Here is an 18,223-nt window from a genome sequence, read left to right on the forward strand (position 1 = left end):
CCAGGGGAGGGCCCTTCAGCCACCGTCACTATTGTGGGACCAGCAGCAGGAGTTGGGAGATCCACACCCTTTTACACCAGCCAGCTCGGGCTGGCATTTCTTCATGCAGCGCATTGGCAACCTGTGGAACTCCTTGCTAGAGGATGTTGTGAAGGCCAGGACTTTAACAGGATTCAAAAACAAGCTAGATAAATTCACGGAAGATAGGTCCATCAATGGCTATTAGCCAGGATAGGGTAGGAATGGTGTCTGTATCTCTGTTTGTCAGAAGTTGGGAATGAGCGAAAGGGGAGGGATCACTTGATGATTCCCAATTCTGTTCATTCTTTCTGGGGTACCTGGCATTGGCCACTGTCAGAGGACAGGCTACTGGGCTAGATGGGCCTTTGATCTGACCCACTATGGCCATCATTACGTAGCAGCATCCGTGAGCTCCAGCCCCTTTTAAATTGGGTGGGTGGCCTGCCGGCCTCCTAGACAGGCAGGGGCTGGTACCAGTGGTGGTGAGGGCAGATGGACAGGCATGTGTACATTCTGGCCATACCACAAGTGCATGCCCCGCAACATGGCCAACAGCTCAGAGGGCACCAGCCTGCACAGACACAGCACTGCACAACTGTCTGGCAAACTGTGTCCGCACTTGTGCGTGCATTGGGGCCCTTTGACTGTCCTGCCCTGGATCCCAGAATTGCTCTCAGTGGGCCTGGAATAAAGCCATATGACCTTAAGTCCATTGTAAGTATCCTTTTCTCAATTCATGTTAACACAGAAAGGGCACTAACAGTCTAGTGACATCCCAAAGCAAGCAGTTTTGAAGAAAAAGGGTTTGAAAAACGAAATCAAACATGCTCTAGCAGTGACCTTCCATCTGTTGAAGAGTCGCTGCACAGATAAAGTGTCTGATGATGCAGCACATAAGAGTCCTGATTTCCCTGTAGAGGTTTCTGCTTGAACCTCTTAAGGTTTAAAGGCAGCTGGTCAAACTTGTTCTGACTTGGCCAATGCAAACTATGCAGAGGGAGCAGCCTTTGGGAAAAAAATAAATAAATTCATTTGGTGTAGGTGTTTGGTTTTAGAGACTTTTTACAAATAAGTTACAAAAAGATAATAATTTACTCATTTGTCTGTTGTATATTTCTAAAATATATAGCAAGAAGATAATCTAGGAACTAAAATCTGCCACAGGGGCCCTCTGAGGCCTTTGCAATCGGCGTGTCCTAACAGTCACAGTCAATATGAACAGCCTTGTTCCTCAAGACAGTCAGGCCTAATGGCCAGTGTCCCAATAACACCCTGTCTCCATAGCATGGTCAGATCTAATGCTCAGAGTCAATAGTAGCACTCCCTGCAGAACAGCGTGGGCTAAAGGCCAGAGTTAACAGTAGGGTTCCCTTCCTACTGGCCTAGCAGCCAGTCCGTAGTAACGGGAAGAGTTGAGCTCCGTGGGGTTGGTGAGGAGGGGATGGGGGACCCAGGCCCACCCTCTCCACTGGGTACCAGCTCAGGGCCCAATCAGTGATGGAGTGGATCACCACGGCAGGGAATCCTCCCGAAACATGCAGGGCACTCGGGATAAAACTCTCCACCCTGGGCCACTTTGTATCACCCTCTCCTGCATAGTCTTCTCCATCTCTTTCCTCCAGCCTCGGGGCTGCTGCTGCAATTCCCTTCTGACTAGTGATAGTGTCTGAGTGCACCAGTGCTTCTCCTTCAGGAGCTCCTGCGAAACCTCCTTCTCTGGCAGCTGGCAGCCCAGACTGAGTTGCTTCATAGGCCTTCATAGCTGGCCTCCAACTGGAGCATGCCCGGCAAGACTGTGGGGGCAGGGCCTTCTCAGCCAGGTATCCAGCTTAACCCTCGCAGCCCCAGGGCAGGGATGGTACATCCCGCCACAACATCTGTCTGTCCGCCCATCTGTGAGTCTGTTTGTTCAAGAACTCCTCCTAAATGGTAAGAACTAGGGCCACCATTATCATACCAAGCTTCCTCTTATCATAACTTAAAGCAAGGTCAGGGGTTGGTTGTGCCAGGACAATGGGATGAGCCTGGAATGCAATTGTTTCTCATAACATGGAAAGGGAGGAGTCTGGTAGGATGGACAGTTATTCTCTAGAATGTCCACAGGGGGCAGCAACGGGCCATAGAATGGAGACTGGGACAGCTGTAAACCCATTGGGGGACAAGGGTGGAGAAAGGGACTGCTATCTACTATATATTTTAGAGAGTTTGTCTGTTTGTGTGTCAGTTTGGTTATGTCTCGACAGCAGAGTTAAATTGCAAATTGTGTCTCTTTTTCCGATTTACTTTCGAAAGCAGCTTTTCCAAAATTTGGCGTGTCTACATGGTGCCAAATTTCGGGAAAAAAGTGCTCTTTTGACACATCCCTTATGCCTCCTAGAACAAGGTTTACAGGGAAGGAAAAAGAGCGCGTCCACTTTTTCTAAATTTTCTTTCGGAAAAGTGGATGCGTTCCTTGGACGCGGCATTGCTTTTCAAAGTGATAGTCTAGACATAACCTTTGTTTCTGTGTCTGGGTCCCCCCAGCCAGGGGACATGCATCCCACACCCAGCTGTGCCCACTGCAGCTGCCACGGACAGACGCTTCTCATCTTGCCCTGAGCTACTGCAGTGAGAGAGAGCTGAGGTTGTCCTCTTCATAGGGAAGCCTGCATACTGAATCCCCTCATCCCTAATAAAACTTACTTAAGGACCTGAGCAGCAGTGGGTAAATCTTCTAGTTAAAACCTTGGGCTTGCTCCAACTTTCATTAACTTCAATGGGATACTTTTCACTGACTTCTGTGGAAGTCAAATCTGTCCTTTTGTGATAGTCTATGCAGACTATTATCAATGTTCCACTCCCAATGAATCCATTTGATCTTATTTTTTTATTCGAATCAAGCTTGCTTTCAAGAATGAACGTCACATGAATCAGGATACAAGTCGGCTCGCTCACTGCAGTGTTTTAATTTCTGTTGATTTGCTACGATTTAGGAGAGATGATAACAAACTGTGTTTTCAGATGCACCAGTGTAAATCCAGAACAGTACTGTTAGCTGAGATTGTCTTTCACCCCAGCATATAGTGTGTGATAGATGAAGAGTTTGAGCTTGCAAAACAAAATTATGAGGTGAAAGTCGGGGTAGTAGAATGATCATCCACAATCACTTAAACTCTCACATTCCCAGCAAGCTACTGAATTCACCTGTAGGGATGTCACACATGAAGGAGTTTCATCATGTGTGAATCTCCATGCGGAATAATGAATAGCCATCCTGGTCCTTCCATTGCCTAACTGACTATCCATGAGAGACTTCTGTGTCTCTTCTTCTCAACAAGAGAGAAATAAACTATTCACCGGAGCTAATACAGGCAGTCCCCGGGTTACATGGATCCGACTTACATCGGATCCCTACTTACAAACGGGGTGAGGCAACCCCACACTAGCTGCTTCCCCCCAGCAGACCAGGGAGACGGAAAGCTAGCACCCCCCCTCCCCCCCCCAGCAGACCAGGGAGACGCGGACCAGCTTTTCTCAGCAGACACCTCAGCTTGAGAATAAAGGACTGAGGGAAGTGAGGTGTGGGAGAATAAAACTGAGCTCTGGAGAAATGTTTGGCTAGAGTTTCCCCTACAATATGTACCAGTTCCGAATTACATACAAATTCAACTTAAGAACAAGCCTACAGTCCCTATCCTGTACGTAACCCGGGGACTGCCTGTACTTATTAAATGTTAGCCTCAGGACAGACCTTTCTGATTCACTGTGCACCTGCCTTCTCTACTATTCCATCCTCATTATCCATTTTTGGAATGCTTTTATCTTGACATCTAAGAGGTGCACATGCAGCTGGCTACTCAGACACATATTTCAACCACAAGCTACTTCAGTTAAGTTGCCTATATCGGAGATGGACCTAATAATAGAATGTGGCCTCCAAGAAATATAATTCACATGAATGGTCATGCATTTTGTACCCAAATAAAGGGAATAAAGGAAAATACAGCATGTTATTTTAATAGCTGAATCATTCTTAAACAAGACAATTGATGATATGGCATTAGGTACATGTTTGAACATTAGTAACATTATAAACTTAAAAAACAACAAATCGCCTGGTAGGACTTTCATAGACTACTAGGACTGGAAGGGACCTCGAGAGGTCATCGAGTCCAGTCCCCTGCCCTCATGGCAGAACCAAATACTGTCTAGACCATCCCTGGTAGACATTTATCTAACCTACTCTTAAATATCTCCACAGATGGAGATTCCACAACCTCCCTGGGCAATTAATTCCAGTGTTTGACCACCCTGACAGGTAGGAACTTTTTCCTAATGTCCAACCTAAACCTCCCTTGCTGCAGTTTAAGCCCATTGTGTCTTGTTCTGTCCTCAGAGGCCAAGATGAACACGTTTTCTCCCTCCTTCTTATGACACCCTTTTAGATACCTGAAAACTGCTGTCATTTCCTCCCTCAGATGACCCTGAAGAAGTGGGCTGTGCCCACAAAAGCTCATGATACCATCTCCATGTTTTGTTAGTCTTTAAAGTGCTACCAGACGATTTGTTGTTTTGTACGTTTATCCTGTACAGGCTAACTTGGCTGCCCCCATTAGTAACATTAGCAGGCACAACAGCTAAAGTTAAGGTTTTGGGAGAAGGCTGGGGTGAGGGGGAAGAAGGCATGTTATGGTCTTATCACTAGCTGGCTGGAGCAGTTGAGGGAAAATAAAAACCAGACATATTACAGCCCCAAAGTCAAGGGCATGTCTACACTGTAAACTTAAACTGGCATAAGTTAGGTCAATGTAATTACTGCAGTGGTTCGTGTTCACACCACCCTTCTTCTGTTGGTAGTGCTTGAACCAATGTAAGTGGGGCAGAGTTTGGGGCCTGAGAGCCATGGCTTTCAGCTTCCCATCAGTAACCTGGATCCCTCAACCCCACAGTACCCTGTCTGGAATGGGGCAGCCGTTCTGGTCTTTTCGGCTCCCTATTCCTTGCCAGGAACCCCCACTGCCCTCTAGCTGGGAGCATGGCAGCTGACCAGATTCTAGGCATGGAAATTTCAACTGTTCCATGGAAGCTCAGAAGACTGGTGCAGATGCCCGGGGAGCCATAGGGCTCCTCCAGGGAGCTTAGGTGACAGCCTGGCTTGGAGTGGAGACCAGGCAGCAGACCAGATGGGGAGCCAGCTTTCTCTGATCAATTCCCAGGAGCTGTGAAATGGACAAGAATGGCGACCTATAGTTGTAAATACGCAGTGTCTACAGGGACTTGGTGTCCCCCTAACTACACCAACGTAAGCCCTGTGCCTCTCGTAGAGGTGGATTTACGTTGGTGTAGTAGGCACTTCCATCAGCTGGAGCAAGGCTGCAGTGTGCACACTGACATGGTGGGGTCCATGTAAGCTGCCTTATGTCGACCTAACACCATAGTGTAGACGGGGCCTTATAATTAGCTTCTGTTGTATGTGTTTTGTTGTCTTCACCTATATCTACCCTTCCTGATTCCAGCTGGAAATGGAATGGACAATGTACCATGAGCAATTAAATTGACCACGATCTATTAACAGAAACTGTAATCCAAAACTCCATGTCCCAACTTGCATTTGCACCACCACTGAACTGATTGCTTCAGGAGCTTGCCTGTGAATGCCTTGATGTTTGTGCATTCAAAATCTCACCTTTACTAGTGTATTAGCGTACAGGTATATTAAAGGCACATTATGTAAGCCAGAGGTGGGCATTAAGACGGTGGTGGTTTGCCAGGATTAGCCCCTGGCAGGATGCTGCTGCTATATTTACCTACGCCTCTGCCGGTATGGGTGCTTGCAGCTTCCATTGGTTGTGGATCGCCATTCCCAGTCAATGGGCACTCCAGGAACCAGTGTAGACCAGGACACTGCTTCCCTGCCCTCCCAGGCTGCATCTAGACTGGCATGATTTTCTGCAAATGCTTTTAACGGAAAAGTTTTTCGTTAAAAGCATTTGCTGAAAAGAGCATCTAGATTGGCCACGGATGCTTTTCCGCAAAAGCACTTTTTGTGGAAAAGCGTCCGTGCCATTCTAGACACGGTTTTGCACAAGAAAGCCCCGATCGCCATTTTTGCGATCGGGGTTTTTTTGTGCAAAACAATACCGCGTTGTCTACACTGGCCCTCTTGCGCAAAAGCATTTGCGCAAGAGGGCTTTTGCCCGAACGGGAGCAGCATAGTATTTCCGCAAGAACACTGACAATCTTACATGAGATCGTCAGTGTTCTTGTGGAAATTCAAGCAGCCAGTGTAGACAGCTGGCAAGTTTTTCTGCAAAAGCACCTGCTTTGGCGGAAAAACTTGCCAGACTAGACGCAGCCCCATTGGCTGGAAATGGCAAACTGGGACCAATAGGAGCTGCAAACCTGTGCAAGCGCAGGTAAATACAGCAGTGGTAGCTCAGCAGGGGCTAACCCTGGCAAACTGAATCCAGCCTGCAGGATCAGCCTATCGCTGATGCAAGCACATCATGTTTATATTGTGAACATAGAATCATAGAATCATAGAATGCTAGGACTGGAAGGGACCTCGAGAGGTCATCGAGTCCAGACCCCCGCCCTCACGGCAGGATCAAATACTGTCTAGACCATCCCTGTGGTCAAAGTTAAGTTACTTTGTGCATAAAGTTAAGTAACTGAGAGAGAATCCACTGTACAGTGTGTGTCAGGTTCACATATGCAGATGTATGTAAACATCTGCAGACAGGCTAATCAGCATTGACTTAAGTAACAGATGACATAGTTCTAAATCAGATTAAATGAAGCTATAAGAAAGATATTGGATGCCTATGCCATAAAGTGTAAAGGGAAATATGTAAGAAATACGGTTCCTTTATCCTGCTTTCGGAGACCTAAATGCTAAATAGCAACCAGAGATGTTGTCCTGAGTGTATGTGAATTTCAAAAGATGTATTTTGGTTAACTACTCTGTAAAGAAACAAATAAAGGCCTTAGTCTTACACACACATACATGGTTAGTTTGAAGCATGTGACCTGTCCACTGAAGTCAATGAAATTATTCATACACTCAACTCGAAGCATACACCTAAGTGTTTGTGGATCAAATATGAAAGACAAATTAAGTTAAATTTTTTAAATTGCATCATCTTAATTATATTGTGAATTGGAGCAAAGCACGTTTTTCTTACTCAAACAAGTAGACCCACTTATTCCAATAGGACAATTTGCAAGATTTGGCCCTAAATCGCCTCATAAAAATGCCAAGAAAATAGTCTAGCAATTTCATGAGTAGGCTCCACGTACAATTTCATGAGTAAATTGCAGTGTACAGTGAAACCCTCTCATGGACATCTTATGAAAAATAAACCCAGGAAAAGTAAAAATTCCCATGCCCTCTCCCTAAGGGTATGTCTACACTACCCCGCTAGTTCGAACTAGTGGGGTAATGTAGGCATACCGCACTTGCAAATGAAGCCCGGGATTTGAATTTCCCGGGCTTCATTTCCATAAGCGGGGAGCCGCCATTTTTAAAACCCCGCTGGTTCGAACCCCGTGCACGAGGAGTAACGGTAGTTCGAACTAGGAAGCCTAGTTCGAACTACCTAGTTCGTGCCCCGTGTAGCCGCGCTGCACGGGGTTCGAACCAGCGGGGTTTTAAAAATGGCGGCTCCCTGCTTATGCAAATGAAGCCCGGGAAATTCAAATCCCGGGCTTCATTTGCAAGTGCGGTATGCCTACATTACCCCGCTAGTTCGAACTAGGAGGGTAGTGTAGACATACCCTAATAGATCTTTTTTCAGTCAATCCCTCTCACTAAAATAATTCACACATGTTAAATGAATCATTTTGTGACCCCAGGAACAGGGCATGGTGGAATAGACTTCTGTTTAATTTGATCAACTCACTAGATGTCATACATAAATAAGATTGGCTTTCTGAAGTCTGGATATATCCTGTATCGTTATAGGAGGGAGCAGACAGAGTGGCTGTGCCATTTAAGTTATCAGGTGACTCAAGAGTGAATATAAAATTCTGGCACACAAAACAACACCATAGCAACAAAGAGAGCCTGGCAACAGCAGCAGCTGCACAAAGGGAAAATTAGAAGGAAGAGAGGAAAGGGGGGAAATAAAAGAGCAATCTTCTGCAAATATCTATGCCCTGTCCATGCTTTTTTTAAAAAAACACAACACTTTAACATGTCATAAAACATCTTTAAAGGTCTTGGGAAAATATAGACTATTAGAATCCTAGAATGCTAGAACTGGAAGGAGCCTCAAGAGGTCAAGTCCATTCCCCTGCCCTCACGGCACACCCAAGCGCTATCATCCTTGACAGATGTCTGTCTAAGCTGTACCTAACATTAATGCAAAATGGTTGAGCTTACTGGTGACTTCATCAGCATCTTCATGGGTAGGAAATGACCCAATTACTCACTTATTCAGTGAGCACTGCATTTATTCTGGACTGGCTAGCCTGATACAGAGCTGGCACATGTGTATTTCCATAGGTCAGAAAGATGCTCATGTCTTTGAAGAAGGATACAGGATCAAGTTGATCTATTCCCCCAGGCTATGTCTACATTACAGTTTTTGGGAGGAAACGGCTGTTTTTCTGAAAAAATCTCGCGGCGTGTCCACAGCTCAAGCACGTTTTTGCGCCAAAAAAAATTCAAAAGAACAGAGGGGTTTTTCCAGCATAGGTATTCCTCATTCTACGAGGAAGATCGCCTTTTTGCGAAAGAGTTCTTCTGCAAAAAGGTGTGTGTGGACAGGGAAGAGGGGTTTTTTGCACAAAAAGAGGAAAGAGGGAAAAGCACAGGTGCCCTGGTGGCCATTCTGTGCATAGCCATCAGAGCTTACTTTCAAGAGCATGTCCATGCAGTCTGAATGCTCTCTTTTACAAAAGCCCATCGCTTTTTCGATGCGCTTTTGCAGTATGGATGCGCTCTTGTGCAAGAAGGTTTTGCAGAAGATCTCTTCTGATAAAAGCATCTTTCACAAGAACCTACAGTCTAGATGTAGTGATCTTTGGCATTGCCTGTCAGAGCTCCTCAGCCAGTGTCTTTGGAGTGCCATGGTTCTATATGTCATGGAGATCAATTTTAGTAACGGGTTGGACTCAATGACCTCCGAAGGTCCCTATCCTTCTATGATTGCACTGGGAAGTCGCATTACACTATGCATAAAATCTTTTTCTGTGTTGCTTATGTGGGATCAGCAGCTGAACCGGAAGAGCTAAATAACTGCATTTACTCAGAAAAAAATAAAGCACATTATGATGCTATTAAAATGCAAAACACTACATTAACGCAATGCTGAGACGGCCCAGTTAAAAACAGAACAAGTCAAGAGAGTCAAATGGTAGGGTTTCTACAGTGATGTCACTTCACCCTTGTCGCTGTGTGTAATACATTTTATTCTTGCTTCTCTGATATTTTGTATTTATTAACTACACCCCATAAGAACTATACAGAATGTCCAGTAATAACAAGATAATTGTTGCTGTGAAGGATCCGGGTACATACCAGATCCTCTGCTAGTTAAAACCGACACACAGCTCCACTGACTAATATTGCCGCACCAATGTACAGCAGATGATGGTTAAGCCCGTTAGCATTTGCTTTCCTAGCTTTTTTCCAAATCATTAACTCTCACTCTGTCCCCGTGCGGCAATGCTTTGTGCAGGTGTTGGCAAAGCCATTAATGAGAGCACAGCTTCCGCGAGGAACACAGAATTCTTCAGAAGCACTTTTAATTTTCTGGCATTCGATTGGGATTTTTTTATAACAAGCGCTTTGAAAGGGAAATCCCAGACTGAGATTTTTTTTCACTCTTGAAACTGTCTCTACCACTTCTGTGGTTTTAGTTCAGTCATTCCAATCTACTTCTCTAGTCACTGGTTACTGAAGAACTCAGAGAAGTCCAGCTAGTGCCCCAGAGGCTTCCTTAAAATTCCTCGGAAACCTCTTTCTCAGAAAAAGAAATTAGAGACAGATTTTCTGTCCACTTTCCAACTTTCTGTGGGCATTCCATGGGGCTCCGTGCTTCATCCTGATCCCTTCTCCCTCTATCCCTTATCTCTGGGTAATCTCATCTGCTGAGACAAATTCAGCTACTGTCTCTATATGCTGGGGACTTTGAGGTCTACCTCTATTATCCAGACTGGTCTTCTTCTGGCCAAACTAAAACCTCAGCCTGTCTCCAATAGCTCCTTGCGGATGTCGAGCAGTTTGCTCAAGTTTGACAGAGCTGTTAGTTTTCCCTCTCCGAGTCCTCCACGCTGCTCCTTTCTTGGTCACTGTGGACAACACCATATTCTAGCACGTCCGTCAGACCTGACATCTGAGTGTCATTTTCAGCTCAGACTCCCTCTAGGTCCTTACATCCAGACTAGATCTAAGTATTGTGGATTCCTTCTCCATAACATCTCCAAGGTAAAAACTCTCATCCGAGAGCTCTTCATCTTCAAGTCTCATCTTCTGCAACATCCTTCTCGCTGGCCTGGAAAAATGTCTTCTTGCTGCTCGAAGATCATTTTCCTAGCTCATAACAACCTTCTCTTTGAATCCCTCCACTAACTCCTTCTCTATTCCGTCAAATAAAAACCACTTCTCACTTTCACGGCCCTTCACAGTCAGTTCCCATGCCACCTAACCAAAGAACATTAGCGCAAGAACATAAGAATGGCTATATTGGGTCAGACCAAAGGCTCATCTAGCCCAGTAGCCTGTCCTCCAACAGTGGCCAAGGCCAGGTACCCCAGCAGGAGTGAATAGACCAGGGAATCATCAAGTGATCCCTCTCCCATCACCCATTTCCAGTCTCTGACATACATGGGCTAGAGATACCATTCCTACCCATCCTGGCTAATAACCATTGACAGACCAATCCCTCATTTGCTATCAGTGGTCACCTCACATTGCCTTATGGTACCAATTTCCACTCCCAGTTGTTAAGTTTTTGAAGAAGCATCTTTGTGATTTTCCCCAGTGTGCTTGGTAGACATTTCCCATAATTTCCTGTAAAGCCACATCATTAGCCACCTTCAAATCCCTTCTCAAAACTTTGTTTTTGCCATGATGCCTATAAAAACTTGACAGTGGCTAAGCTGCTGGTGTGTCAAGACCACTGCCTATCTTGCAGGCCAATAACGCCTTGTTTTCTTGTAGTTCCCCCTTTGTCTTTTGCATTATATTTATCACTGGGAGCCGGGCCCAGTTTGAATCTGAGTGATTTTATCTGTCATATAGACAGAGTTGTTGACTCGAGTCCCACGACTTGAACTCGAGTCCGACTTAAGTTGCTTAGGTGACTCAACTAGAGACTCGACTCAGGTTCATTGTTTGTGACTTGAGACTTGACTTGAGACTTGCTAATTTTGTTAAATCGACTTGGTGAAAAAATTGTCCGAAAATGCCGATATTGATGGCTTGTACAAAAGTGACTTGACATTTTTTAAATTAAGACTTGAGACTTGAATCGAAAGTGACTTTAGGGACTCGAGACTCGACTTGAGACTTGAACTGTAGTGACTTGAGACTCAACTTGGACTTGACAATGACGACTTGAATTCAACACTGCATATAGATAGGAAACATATTACTGCAAATAATTTCACCCTCTTTGCTTTCTGGTTCATTTGTTGCAGGTTGTCTGTGTGCCAGTGACCTACCAGCAGCCACGCTGACTGGGGGGGGTGGGGAGGTGGGGACTGCCTCAGGTCCAGCGATTCAAAGAGCCCCAGGTCCTCTGCGCCACTGCTACGGAGCCCTGGGCCCTGTAAATCACCACTGGAGCCCCACACAATGCATTCCAGACAGCGCTGGGGGAGGCAGCGTAGTGTGGGTGATGCTGAAGGTGCTGCTCTGACCCCGCCCCTTCCACTTGAGGCCACGCCCTTCAGGGAGCACGAAGTCAGCTCCCATCCCCCGAGGAGACCGGCGAGTCTGTCGACTTGTCTGCCTACGAGACCAATACAAAAAGGAGGGTTGAGGGCATCTGGAAGGCACTGTATGAACTGTGGTGAACTAGAGAAAGTGATGATTTCAAATCTGACCGTTAGGTTCCACCGATTGCATTGTATTCTCAGCACAATCTCCAAAAAAACCAGTGCTGCATATCTGTGAGGGAGAATCATTGCCTTGATCCCGGTGAGAGCAATGGTGAGCTAATCTTGAATAAAAGGAAGCAGTGGTGAGACCATGACGTGTTCTGTAGCCTGGTATTTTTACAACTAAGAGCAGCTTTGCCTCTTTTGTTCCATGTCGCCCTGGCTTGCAGATGAACACCGAGGCTGGCCGACATTGCCACAGGCAGTGTGTACGGTCAGAACAATCTAGAAGGTGGAGCATCTGGTTGGCCTATCTTGAAGAGGTGGACTAGTGACATTAGGGATGCAGTGGGGGAAGGAGACAGAAGGTGGGAGGAGACCCATGCCACAGTCGGGAGGTGAAAAGTTGCTCAAGGGACAGAGAACTGAGGTAAATGAACTCTCTGCTGGCACACAGGGAACCCACCGGGTATCTCAGCCTCCCTCTTTCATTCTGTTGGGACTACAGGGATGAATTCAAAGTCAGAGCTGAAACAGGTTTCCCATTTCTAGTCAGGCGCTGGAAACAGGAATCTTCCCCTTCTCAGTTCAAAGCCGAATCTCACTTGGTAGGCAGAAGGGATTAATTATGACCTGGATGACACCTCTTTTGCGGAGTGATCAGCTAAACGCTCCGGGGAGGGAGCATTAGGAAGGCAGTATACATGCTCAGCGTGTGCCTTGGTATTATTCCCACAAACCAGATGGCCATGTGGTTAGCCAGCCTGGACAAAGTTTACTTTGCCAGTGGGAAGATGGTGGGGAGTATCCTACACTATAGGCACTTCAAAGGAGGTTCCTTCCTTCTCAGCATGTATGGTAGATTCATGGCTGCAGAGGCCAAGTAGACCAACTTTAGAAGTTCATGAGGTCAGGCTTAAGCACCAAGTTTGTGTAGTTTTATAAGTACCCACACATCACAGCATACAAGGCTGGGTAGCCTAGTGGCTAGGCTATTCATTTGGGACTCTGGAGGGTCTATTCTTAGCTATGCCACTGACTTCATACCAATGTGTTCCAGGGCTTCATCCCTCTGTGCCTCCCTTCCCCTAATCCCACATCCTTTGCACTGGCTGGCACAAAGAATGCCAAATTCAAAGACTTGAATTCGTGTGGAGTCTCTAGGTTGTACCATACTGCAAATAAGTAATACATAATTGTTGGCTTAAATAGCCAGAGGCAAAAGAGAACCTTTAAGATGTTGAAAGATGTATTTCATCTAGATGTACTTTCACAAACATAATTGAGGGTTTCTTTGGATCATTCCATTTACAGACAATTTTGGGTTTGAGCTTGTTATTCCAGCACACTGTCTCTCCAAACTTTTTGAAAGTTCTCAGATGCGTGTGTGTTTTGATATCTCTCTCAAGCAAATTCAAATAGATTATGATTATGCCTTATCACGGAGCTAAGGATCTGATTTAAAAATGTAAAGTCATGTTTATAATCCTCTACCGTTTCGTCTCTCCTCCCTTTTCAGAAGGATTTCCTTCCATTTCCCGTAAAGCATTTTAAAGTCAGAGACTTCCCGTTGTCATTCCAGCTATCTTACAAAACACAGTTGTAAGGACTGGAATTCCATGACCAACAAAATTAGTCACCAAACAGCAGAACGCCATGTACATAGCTGAAACCTGAGAGATATTCCAAGGTTTGATTAATTGTGTGCCTAGTGACGTAAAACCTGAACCACAGTATCTTACAGTGATTCTTCTCATTTTTAACTCATTCTCCTAAACCACAAGCCAGTTACTCCATTCAAAGAGCTTTCTATACATTTTAAGGCTGGTTCCTAACATTCTCTCACATAGATTAGCATTGTTGTGTCTGACTGCATATGACTAGGCATATGCAATAGACAACTAATTTATCTCCTTCCATCCTGGCTAGATATAACATAAACACAACTGACAAATCTCAGAGGGGTAGTTGTATTAGTCTCTAACTTTAAAAATAACAACTAGTTCTGTGGCACCTGACAGACTAACCAAAATGTAAAGAATCATGAGCTTTCATGGGTAAAACTCACTTCATCAGATGAACTGGAGCGGAAATAAAAGAAATCAAGAGATACATATAACAGCAGAAGTAGTACCTGTCAATTGTAGGACCTGTGTTAATGAGGCTAATTAAGTGGGCTGGATGTGTCCCATATACAGCTTTTGACATAGAAATGCAAATATTAAAGGCACGAGAAATTGGCATTGTAATGTGCCAACTAGTTAATGTCTTTCTTCAAGCCCAGGGTAACGGTATCAAATCTGTAGATGAATTCCAATTCTGCAGACCCCCTTCTGCAATTGGTTAGTGAAATTTCTTTGTAGAAGAATGGCTACTTTTAAATCCTTGTTTGATTTAACTTGCCTGATCACTCAATCCAAACAAGACCTACTAGTCTCTATCCCCTTGATCCAAAGACTGCAGCTTAGCTAAGTAACCTACAGGCTATTCTATTTGGGTTCTAAAACTGATGAACCACTAGGAGCTGTATCAAGATTTTGTGAGTTAGAAACCATCCTGTTGGACACAGGGAGGCATTTATTACTCAGGGACCGGCCGTGATGGACTCTGTGACCTAGCAGTGAGCTAAGAACTAGGGAGCTAGAGATCTGGGTCTGAAGAATGGTCTTGTGCCCTGAACCCAGGCAGAGTTGGAGCCCTGCAGATTTGAAACACTGAAGTCTCAGGGATGTTACCTGCTTTGTGGAGACACTTGCTGGGAACTCGCTGAGTTCCCAACTGAGAGGTAGCATTCGTGGCACAAGTCATGTGTAGAGGAAGGAAGGATCTGGCCATGGCTGGCAATGGGAAGGGGATGAGGAATGAGCAGCCACTGTGTGTCTGTTGTACAATAATTAGACAGCACTGCAGGATCACTCCAACAATGCAGAGCACTCTCCTTATTTCCATTTTCCTTTCCCATGGTCCAGTACAGGTTGAGTAAGCTGCTCCCACGGCAGCCCAACCCCCTTCTGGTCCAGGGAGCGAGCACCAAAACAAAGCACTGACAGTGATAACCAAAGGGCAGTTCCCACTGCTGTTGCAGTGATGCATCGGCTTCCACCAGAGCTGGAATGGGCCCCATGAAAGCAAACACAGTAAGTGATCCTGTAATTATCTTTTTATGAGATTACGCAACGATTTTGATGAAACATTCCATGATTAATTTAGGATTCAGCATGCGTTTTCCCACTAGTCTTGTAAATATTTAAAGGTCGCGGCATCTAATTTGAACTAAGGAGCCATTCCCATGAAGGAACCTCGACTTCTCATCAGCAAGCAGAAATAAATCTTGGAGCTAATTAGAACGAAAATGAACTATGGGTTGCACCTGCCAATTCCGGGACTCTCTGGTCCGGCAACATCTGGGGTCTGGCATGACCATGGATGTTCCTGGATGAAAGAGCTCCAGAGCAGGACGGCCAGCAGCTGGGAGCACAGTGCAGCCTGGTGAGTCTGGTAGCAGCCAGGCCACATCAGCCTGGGAGGTGGCGGGGCTGCAGCAGCCTGGGCGGTGGTGGTGGCAATGGCAGTGTGATTGAGACTGCCTGACAATGGGGCCAGGGTTGTGGCTGTAGCAGCCCAGGAGGGGAATCTGGGCTGGGGCCATGGCAGATGGGCAGAAGCAGAGCAGCTGGGGTAGTGGGGCTGGAGCTGCGACAGCCCGATCGGGCACCATGCCACCCAGCCAGCAGCGGAGCTGAGGCTGGCCAGCAAGCAACCCAGCTGGGCCGAAGGATCTGGTAGCAGGACGGGACAGTGGGTTTAGGGGTCCTCCCGTTGTCTGGCAAATTCCCTCATTGGGGACCAGTCAGGACCCGAGCGTGCCAGACCGGGGAGGTCCAACCTGTACACAGAATACACTTAAGAACACATCTTGCTTTCTCTGTGCATGTGAAATTTGCAGTCATCATTTGGAATAGCTGGCATGTGCATTGATTTTATCTGACTGCAACCGCTGGCCCTCCAGAATGGATCCATAATGCGCATGAGCATTACTATTCCCAACAGTAATATGCCCAATATTATACCATCCATCATTACTGATCTGACAGCGTCCAGAATTAACCTGAAGGGGTATGCAAATTAGAATAGATATTTTGTTATTTCTTCATCTAGAAGATGAAGATAAATACATGGAGGTTAGGTCCATCAATATTTATTAGCTAGGATGGGTAGGAATGGTTTCCCTAGCCTCCGGGGAGGGATTTCTTGATGATTCCCTGTTCTGCTCACTCCGTCTGGGACAACTGGCATTGGCCACTGTCGGAAGACAGGACACTGGACTAGATGGACCTTTAGTGGACCCAATATGTCCATTCTTATGTTCTGTTCATCCAAAAAAGCAAGACCAATCAATATAATTCCTTCATTCGAGCGTGCCCAGAATGTGCTAGGTTATTGTTTATTCGTAATACAGTAGTGCCAGGAGGACCCAAAAGCAGTCAGAACCCCATGCGGCACCTACACATAGTAAGAAAGAGTCTGGCTGTGTCTAAACTGGCAAGTTTTTCTGCAAAATCAGATGATTTTGTGGAAAAACTTGCCAGCTGTCTACACTGGCCGTTTGAATTTCCGCAAGAACACTGATGATCTCATGTAAGATTATCAGTGTTCTTGCGGAAATACTGTGCTGCTCCTGTTTGGGCAAAAGCCCTCTTGCGCAAATCATTTGCGCAAGAGGGCCAGTGTAGACAGCACAGTACTGTTTTCCGCAAAAAAGCCCCGATCGCGAAAATGGCGATCGGGCCTTTTTTGTGGAAAACCACGTCTAGATTGGTCACGGACGCTTTTCCACAAAAAGTGCTTTTGTGGAAAAGCATCCTGCCAATCTAGACGTGCTTTTCCGAAAATGCTTTTAACGGAAAACTTTTCCGTTAAAAGCATTTTCGGAAAATCATGCCAGTGTAGACGTAGCCTCCTTGTCCAAACAGTCTAAATAGGCCAGATAGTCACAGGAAGGAAAGTGGTGTTATCCCCCCCATTTTATGGGAATGGTGGAGAAATAAGGCACAAAGAGATTGAGAGAGAACTGAGAATTGAGCCCAGATAGACAGAATCCCATCTGAAGGTCTTAACCACATGAAAAATCAAACCAACTCATTTCCCAAGTGCCTCCCCACACATATAAGGAAACACAGAGGTTCTAACCAGGATGAAACATAAACCAAGTAGGGAAGGGTGTGGGAGAAAGGGCCATATTAATAAGACAACACCGTTCCTCAGCGACGGCTAGTCCATCGCAGACTGTCGTTAGAACACAGGACCCGGTGGTGTGAGTCAGCACATCTCCACAGCTGTCTGAGCCTGGGGGATTTATACCAGCTGTGTGGATCTGGCCCATTTTTTTTAAAGTATACATAAAATAATTGGCAAACCCACATTCTCAATGTGGGTAACTCCTCGGAGATAATAGAACACACGCTGCCCGTGAGGGGGGATTTAAATGAGGCACATGGAGTGGGCTTGCAGATCCGCTCATGGAAGACGTGCCACGCATGGAAGAAACACAAGAGAGGACTGTGGGTAGATCATAGAAATGCCGCTTCTAGGCTGGCATCAGCAGCAGAGGGGAAGGGAGGGCAAGAGAATGAATTCATCACCGAGAAGACAGAGACAATGGAGCCGGGGCTACCAAAGAGATTGCAATCTATGTGCTTGGTCCCAGGAGGCACTGAGCGTCCACCGATTTCCATAGGGTTTGTAAGTGCTCAGTGCTACTCACCCTCAGGTCATAAAAGTTCCCCCTTCCTCCTCCAGAATGCTGGCACACCACAGGACAAAGCCAGGAGGCTGTATTGTAATACTAAACTCCGAGAGACTCTGGGAGACAGACCCAGAGTCTCCTATAGACAACCACCTAACCCCAAGACGATTCTTACCAACAACCACAGGACATACCACACTAATACCAACCCTGGTACCTTCCCTTGCAACAAACCCCATTGCCAGGTTTGTCCATGTATTCACTCTGTTGATAGCATTATTGGACCTAACCAAGTGAGTTATAAGATCAAGAACACATATTCCTGCGCATCCAGAAATATAATCTATGCTATCATGTGCCGAAAGTGTCCGTCTTCTATGTACATTGGACAGACGTCTCAGACACTTCGCCAAAGGATCAATGCCCACA

The sequence above is a fragment of the Pelodiscus sinensis genome, chromosome 3 (assembly GCF_052426305.1).
Source record: "Pelodiscus sinensis isolate ZL-2025 chromosome 3, ASM5242630v1, whole genome shotgun sequence".
In the NCBI taxonomy this organism is placed as follows: Eukaryota; Metazoa; Chordata; order Testudines; family Trionychidae; genus Pelodiscus; species Pelodiscus sinensis.